The sequence below is a fragment of the Lygodium microphyllum genome, chromosome 27, assembly GCF_053477565.2.
Source record: "Lygodium microphyllum isolate KBCC chromosome 27, Lygodium_microphyllum_v1.1.10, whole genome shotgun sequence".
In the NCBI taxonomy this organism is placed as follows: Eukaryota; Viridiplantae; Streptophyta; class Polypodiopsida; order Schizaeales; family Lygodiaceae; genus Lygodium; species Lygodium microphyllum.
In genome coordinates this window covers 108,539,051-108,548,279 of record NC_141161.1, presented here as the reverse complement: position 1 = coordinate 108,548,279, position 9,229 = coordinate 108,539,051, and positions in this window count along the sequence as shown.

Below are 9,229 nucleotides of genomic sequence, written 5' to 3'. Positions count from 1 at the left end.
GTGCCTAAAAATGCAGCTTTGATGCGATAATGTGTAGGTACAGTCTGTAATTTCAATTCTTTTACCAATTTTGCTGAAATAAAATCATGAGTACTACCGTCATCATGCAAAATAGTCTTTTCCTTTCCATGCACCAAACATTTCATAGTCAATAAAGAATGTGGAGTAGGCATACTTGGTAAAGTATCGGAAGTAGTAGTAGTGTCGTCCTCATCTTCAGTGAAGTCAGGCATATCTTTATGTTCGTCTTCATCCATGGCTCCAAGGTAGTTGATATGAGCTGGTGGCTTCTTTGAATGACAATTTGCTGCTAGATGTCCAGGCTGGTGGCATTTATAGCATACTATTGGCTTGGCTTTGGTTACATTGTTTGCAATGGTGGGAAGTCTAGGTACATTTGGATTTGGCTATGGAATAGGCTTAAGGTTTTGATTGACATTGGATGGTAATGCAGGTGGTTTTGCCCAATTCTTGCGGAAAGATGATGAAGAGAAACGACCTGGATTAAATCTTCTAAAATTGGAATTGAATTGTTTAGATCTATAATTACCATTGGCTTGGAATTGTTGTGGTCGTCTGTCTCTACCTCGTAGCTTATCTTCAGTGTCGTGAGCTAGTGAAATGGCGTCTTCAAGAGTAGCAGGCTTGAACATGTTAACTTCAGCATAGTAGTGTCCAAGAAGTCCAGACATATACTTGCGCTTATGTGTCGCCTCTGGTACATCTTCAAGCATGCGTAGCTGGAGAAGTGCATTCCAAAAACGCTCTGTATACTGAGGTATAGGCTCACAATCCCGTTGCTGGAGTAGATCCCATTGCTTAATAGCTTTCTCATGAAATTGCGGTGGAAGGAAATTCTGCATGAACTTCTTCTTGAAATCTTCCCAAGTAGCAGGACATTCTATGCTCTTGCGTACTACAGTCCACCAAAGTGATGCTCTGTCTACTAAATGATTAGTAACACACTTGATTTTATCTCTTTTTGCATAGGTTTCCTCATGAAAATAGTCATCAAACTGACTAATGAATGCTAGAACAGTCTTTCCTTCTCGTATGCCATTCAAAGTATGAAATTTGAAACTTCATTTACTTATCTTGGATTCCTTGCGAATGGTTTGAGCTTCAAGAGTGGTGTCGATGGTATGTCGAATCAGATCTTCAGCTTGAGGTTCTTCTTTGTTGGTAGACGCTCTTTGTAATTTTGCCAATTGCGCTTGCAATGATTGCCTAGCCTTCGTTCTTCTTCCAATTGCATCATGATTAAGTCCAGCTTTTGCTCCATCGTAGGCTCAGGTAGGTCGCCTTCAGCCATAAGATCATCCATATGTGGTTCTGCAATCCTGTAAAACTCAAAAGACCTTTCTCACTCAAAATCAGGTTAGCGGGATGAGCGTAGCTCAAGTTCGGGGTTACAAGGCTTATGTGTTTTTGGGTATATCTTTCTCAATCTTCAGAAAATCTGCGATTTTTCCTTCTTCGTATGCTGAAAATACTTCAGCAAACCTGCGTATGGGTAGAGTATCTTCCAACGAACAACTTTGCAGTTCGGAGTTTCTGCGCAGGAACAGTCCTTCTAGGAGTTTTGAGCACAAGTCAGTTCTGACTCCAGTTGACTAGTCTGACTTGCAGAGTTGCAGACTTATGTGACTTGTAGAGTTGCAGACTTGCAGAACTTAGTCGACTTAAGGAACTTCCAGAACTTGATCAGAGATTACTTGCAGAACTTGACTTCTGTGGTGTGTGGCCTGAAGTTGTTGACTTGCAGGGTTTGAGACTTGCTTAGAAGACTAAGCTTAATGGATTAAGCTTAGGGAAGCTTAATCGACGAATTTGGTGGGGGGGGGCGTTTTGATCCGCGTGAAAAAAACAGACATACTCCGAGACCACGCGGATTGATTTCGTGAAGCTTTTAAGCTTCTAACCAAGCTTATAAGCTTATTATTAAGCTTTTTGAAAGAATGAGCTATGAAAATAATAAAGCTTATCTCTCTGTTTGACAACTTAATGAAGGAGATGAAGGAGTGGTCCTCTGCCTATATAGCCCAGTCCTTCGCGATCTAATGACAGAAACAGGGGTTCTTGATCACCAGAAGTTTGCCTATATCGACGGTTCACGACGAGATTGACCGTAGAGCCCGATCGTTCCAGGAGCTCCACCTTCGCACGAGATGGGTAGCGATTGGAAGCTCTTGATCTCAGCTCCACTTTGATACCACTGGTGCGCAGATCGGTCACTGTATGCTTACGTAGTGAATCCCGGAAGGTCCCCAAGAACAATGAACTCTACTTTTTGCACAAGTTACAAGGTAAAAAGCATGAACGACAAGAGCAAGAGACCAATTGGGTGCAATCTCTACCCATGCCTTGTGCGAGCGCTTCACAAAGCATGTATTTTATGTATATTTCTTCTTCATGCTCAATAATAGCCCAATTTACAAAAATATGACAAGCTTTTAGCTTTTGAGTTTGCTTTTACAAAAATAGGAATAAAGCTAATGGACGGTGCCCAAAGAGTCTGGCACGCCCAATACAATGTCCAAATAAAAATAACATAACCATGCGCATGGGCGCATACAAAATAATAATAAATAATCGATGCCTCAATAGACATAACAAAATATAGGCGTGGTGCCTATCAAAATATAATCCATAGATCGAATACTCGCTAGACTCCAATGCTTTCCTCCACCACTGCTGCTATCTCTACACATCAACTGAAGCATTCACAATCGTTAGTAAAATAATACAATTAAACCGACAAAAGTGAATACCTAGCAATCTTCAGCTACATAAATAAATCAACTAGTTAGGAATAAATCCTAACCTTAATTTATTACGAGTACGCACTCTAAACTCATAAATGTTTATTAATTTAATATGCATTTTGCGGAACCACCCGCTATGGAATCACCCATGTACACACTAAATTAATGAAACGCCCGAAAAGGACAAGCGTCCCCATCAACTTCTCGCACAAAGAATCCACTTGTGTATGAGCCCCGGTCATCAAAGTTTACGGAATCCACCGTAAAACCTCACGGAATCCACCGTGGAATATGCCTCCTGGCATCAATTCTATACCGACTTGAAGGTCGAAAATTTCCCATCCTCTCTAGTCCATAGCTAATTTTTGAGTTTGACCGGAATGCTTATTTAATATTTAAGTGCTAGATCTTGGCGTTAAGGGAGGCATACGTCGAAATATTTACTAATAAAAATGTATTTTTTGAATTACGTAGTACCGAAGCTACATTCCCAAAGAAGGGATAGCTTTTATATGCATCTAGCCTAAAGTGGACATAATGAGGATGTTAGGAAACAAAGCAACTTGATACAATCATTGAAATACTCTCCATTGAATTTGTACCCAAACTCTAAGTAGATAAAGAAATATAAATTTAATATTTATGATATCCAACTATATTCTTATGCCTCAATCAATGTCATCAGAGTAGAGGGTTAGTCCACAATGGATTGCCAACTATGCTAAAAGGTTTGTGCTCCCTTTACATATTTTTGTGTAAATAAACAACATGAAAGATGCTGGTTTGCACTTTTACAACTTATACCAAATATGTGGTCTCCATAATTGTCATGTGGATGGAAATCTTGTATTATGGCCTTGCTAAGGGAATCTCCAAACTATGTTATCATGGTGGCCCACCTGTAGATACAAATTGTTGTGTCCATATAGTTCACGCAAGTGATTAACTATGTCTTGTAAGGCTTGTGTGTGTGTGTGTGTGTGTGTGTGTGTGTGATCATGATCTCTTATCTACCCAATGCTACAATAAGAAAGAGATACTCTTTATTACAAATCTTGAATGGAATATGCAATTCAAGTATATAAGTACATAATAGGCAACTATCTCTCCTCCTTATGCCCATAGCCTCTCCACAAGTCTTGTAATCCCATGGCATGCCATACACTCTATCTCGAGTGCTTGGTCACCAAACAACCAATGTACTCATTGTAGAAAAATAGTGATATACAATAAACATTAAAGAAAATGAATAGAGCATTGAAATGCCTGATTACATCCAAGCTTAAAATATAAATGAATTAGAGGATAATATAAGTTTACAAATTCTACTTTAAAGGAGATCCATCCATTGCTCAGATATACTCATAAACTAACACTCTTGTGCATGCCACCTTTTTCTATTACTTCCACATACTAAGGATTTCCTTTAAGTCATTCTTGACCTTCTTTCACTTGTCTTAATGAAGCCATCAAAGCTTGTCTAGGCCATAACTATAGGCATAATGTTGTTATCCACTTTTGTTAAGATGGCTTGGTTTTTGGCCTTTGCATGTATGGTAGTTTCTTTCAATTTATATAATTCAATAAAACTTCAGTCTTTAATAAGCTGTAATTAAGAACCTTGTTTTTTACTTTATTTTTCTTAATGCATATAACTTTGTTGGCCAGGATGGATATATTACACAAGATGATAAGGGGGAGTGATCAAGAAGGTGAATGAGCAACGTGAGAAGACACATGATCTTCTAAGCCCTAGCTTTTGCACATATGATAACAAGGGCCATGTGCCTTTAATACATTTATGTTTTTTAGGACTATATTGGGGGTTTCATATACCCTTACAAGACTACTTTGATGCCAAGGCAAAATGGAGTACCTATAATGCACCATTTTCATGCATTACACTACATGAGGCCCAATGTGGTTATACATAGTCAATCCACACACATCTACATGAGAGTTGACATCCTTATTAATCATGTACAAATATATTGTAGACATAATTTGCATAATTTACCTATCAATATGAATTTCAAGTAGAGAGATTAAGGTCCATGAAGGACTACAATAATTTATTTGAATGATTCCTAACTTCATGATATTTGTAAGTGGGACATTGGATGGAGGGAAAGAGAACCTTTTTAATGAGTTCAGTGAATTTTTGAGGTCTCATGGAATAAAGAGACAATTTACTTTAAAGTATATCCCACAACAAAATGGGATTGGAGAAAGGAAAAATAAGCATATTCTAAAAGTTGCATGGCTGAAAAGAATAATGTTCATATGCCACATGAGCTTTAAAAGAAGCTTGATCCAAAGGCTTAAAATATATGCTCCTTAGAGAAAAAAGAATATTGTTACAATAATCGTGTCATAGGTGAGTTCAGAGTAAGCATGGATGTTATTTTTGAAGAGATGAGTTGAAAAATCTACATTTTAATCTTCTACATGTGCTGAAAATGCTTCAGCAAACCTGCGAATGCGAAGAGTACCTTCCAATGAACAACTTTGCAGTTCGGAGTTTCTGCGCAGGAACAACCCTTCTATGAGTTTTGAACAAAAGTCAGTTTTGACTTCGGGTAACTTGTCTGACTTGCAAAGTTGCAGACTTATGTGATTTGCAGAGTTCCAAGACTTGCAAAACTTGGTTGCTTTATGTGACTTGCAGGATTTCAACTTGAGAGACTTGCAGAACTTGCTGAATTTGAGAAGCTTATGTGATTTAGAGCTTTAGTAACTTAGCTTGTGGCTTTAGGAATCTGAAACGACGAAATTTAGGGGGGGGGCATTTTTTAGCCCGGCGGAAAATTTGCGAGCATACTCTGATATCTCACGACGAATTTTTAGAAGCATAAAGCTTCTTTAAGCTTTACTACTAAGCTTAATAATAATAAAAGCTTTTAAGCTTTTAGGCTATGGAGTCTTATCTCTTTGTATGAAGACAACTTGATGTAGGAGATATCCACGTGGTCCTCCGCCTCTGCAAGCTGGTCCTTCGCAGTCTGATGATGGAAACAAAGGTTCTTGATTGCCACAAATCCAACTGTGTCGACCGTTCGCGACGAGATTGACCGTAGAGCTCGATCGTTCCAGGAGCTCCGCCTTCGTACAAGATGGGTAGCGATTGGAAGCTCTTGATCTCAGCCTCACTCTAATACCACTGGTGCGCAGATCGGATGCTGTACGCTCGCGTAGTGAATGCCGGAAGGTCCCCAAGAACAATAGAACTCTACTTTTTGCACAGAATTCAAGGTAAAAAGCATGAACGACATGAACAAGAGACCAATTGGGTGCAATCTCCCCCATGCCTTGTGTGAGTGCTCCACAAAGCATGTATTTTATGTATTAATCATCTTCAAGCTCAAATAATAGCCCAAATGACAAAATAGCAAGATTTTAGCTTTTGAGTTTGCTTTAGCACAAAATAGAAATAAAGCTAGTGGGCGGTGCCCAAAGAGTCTAGCATGCCCAATACAATGTCCAAGTACAAATAACATAATCGTGCGCCCATGCGCATACAAAATAATAAATAAATATCCAACGCCTCAATAAATAGGCGCGATAAAATATACGCGCCATGCCTAAGGTATGTGCCCATCAAAATATACATGATAAATCGAATACTCGCTATCCTCCAATGCTTTCCTCCGCCACTGCTGCTATCTCTACACATCAACTGAAGCATTCACAATCGTTAGTAAAATAATACAATTAAACCGACAAAAGTGAATACCTAGCAGTCTTCAGCTACATAAATAAATCAACTGGTTAGAAATCAATCCTAACCTTAATTTATTACGAGTACGCACTCTAAACTCATAAACGTTTATTAATTTAATATGCATTTTGCGGAATCACCCGCTATGGAATCACCCATGTACACACTAAATTAATGAAACGCCCGAAAAGGACAGGCGTCCCCATCAACTTCTCGCACAAAGAATCCACTTTGTGTATGAGCCCCGGTTAAGAAAGTTTACGGAATCCACTGTAAAACCTCACGGAATCCACCGTGGCACAGAATCCAGCGTGAAATATGCCTCCTGGCATCAGATAGACACAAGTAGTGATGTCGAGCTCGAACTGTAGAAAACGCGCAAAAAACGCAGGAAAGCACAGGTTTGAAAAGAAAGCCACAACTTTTTTTAAAATTTTCTATACCTGCGTGGTGCATCTGTAAGCGTGTTGTCGTATTGCTACGCATTTGAGGTGTGTAAACCACCCAAAAGTCGTGTGTGTGATTTGATACTTTGTACATACTTAGTTGTTATGTTTGCTCTTTCATTCTACACCGAAGATGGAGAAGAATAAGGAATTTTGGTAGACTGGTAACTTGAGATGCAATCTCATGGGCTACACTTATTTCAAGATATGCCGATTATGGAACTTTGCGAGGGAGGAGAGCTGTTGGATCGCATTCTCTCACGGGGCGAAAGATACTCTGAGGAGGATGCAAAAGTTATTGTGGTTCAAATTTTGAACATAGTATCCTTCTGCCACTTGCAAGGTGTTGTTCATCGGGATCTGAAGCTAGAGAATTTTCTTTTCACAACGAAGGATGAAGCTGCATCAATGAAGGCTATTGATTTTGGTCTGCCGGTTTTTGTCAAGCCAGAGGAGAGACTTAATGACATCATGGGAAGTGCCTACTATGTTGCACCTGAAGTTCTTCATCGATCATACAGCACAGAGGCTGATGTTTGGAGCATTGGAGTTATTACTTATATTCTTCTTTGTGGAAGTCGGCCTTTTTGGGCTCGCACTGAGTCGGGGATATTTCGGGCTGTAGAGAGCTTTATTGGCTGTTTTGTTTTTCTGAGGACAAGGAGGAGCTTTTGTTTTTGAATCGAATTTGGGGGGGAGTTTTTTTTTTTTTTTGGGAATCAGAAGGCGAAAGGAGGAAAGGAACGCAGAGGAATTGGGAGGAAAATAGGATGGCATGGGGGGCGCAGGAAATTTCAAAAATGGTGGCTAATGAATGCTTTTGATCCAACATGGAAAAGAGGGGTAAAGATAGATGGTACTCTGCTGCTATTTGGAGGGAATGGACGGGAGATGAGCGACAAAAGAAGAAAAAAGCATCCTGGAAAAACCGGCTGGAGAAAAATGATTTATCGATCTGTAAAAATGGCAGAGAAAATTTCCGCTCTGAGCTTCCATGGAAAAATAATCACTAGTCATCCACCACGGACGATTAATCCATCTTGGCAGAAGATTTGAGCTCAGAAAAAGCTGCTGTCGACATTAAAAGAATTCCAAGGATGTTTTAGCAGATGGAGTCAAACTGTTCTTAATACTACATCGTCAGGCGCATACTTCTGTGGTTGCTACGGCTCAGAAGAAAAATCTCGACTAATCACAATCAGGAGATTCATGGAGGAACTGTATTGTAAGCTGCTTGGAGGAGGGAAGGAAGTGCGTTAAGTGATGGGGAATGCGCAACGGCGACCTCCACCTGTGGTTTTGGTACCACCGGTTATCAATCGGCCGAACCAGCTCTCTTCTCGCTCTAGAATGGCAAGTTGCATTCCACTGGCAGAGGGATGCCTTGAAACCCAATACATTTGTGGAATTTAACATGAATACCTACAATAAAGTGTTCACAGCGCAAGTTTGTGCATTCAATCCTGAGCTTGGTGTTGGAGCTTTCTGTGTGTTTCCTGTGATCACAAAGAACAGATGTGGAAAGATAATTGCTGGCTGGCAATAGAAGCCCTATGATTGCATTCGTTGATATGGCGGGTGAGCTCAATGTGCCAAATGCAAGAATGGCATGACTTTCAAGAATCCAATTCCAAATCTGAGTATGCTAGATACTCATCCGTGCTTGAAGCAGAACTTCGACATTGCTCCATGCCCCTATTCTATTGTGCCTACCTTTACTTTCTCATAGAGTAGGCATTTTACTTCATTTCGAAGGAGCTCTGCGCAGGTTTTTTATGGTCATCTGAGCATCCTTATGAAATGGGCACTGCTGTGCTCTTGGACTTCAGTCACAATTGAGCTTTGAAATTCCTATCTTCCATACAGGCTATCACTTAGATCTTCTTTTGTGCCTGCAAATAAGGCTTTTGGGCAGACAAGAAAACTCCGTCTAGCAAGCCTGGTTGTATCAGTTAGCCACTAAAAAGTGATTATTGTGATCAGAAGAAAGAAGAGTTTCAGATGGACAGATGAGTTGGACAGGTTGTCCTTTAGCCCATGTGATGTCTTATCACCTTTGGAACCTTTGGATAGGTGTTCTTAGCCTGCTCCCTGTGGGCTGTTATAGCAATAGTAAAAGGACGAATTGAGTTAAAACATGCAATATTGCATCTATAAGGGACAAAATTGTGTTTTTGTTAAAAGAGTACATCAACAAGAAATATTTGGACAAAATAAAACAGAGCCTTGGTTTTATTTCCTCATCTTGCTTATTCATCTGTTTGATCTTTTATCCTGAAATTTTTCAAGGTCTTCTGAAG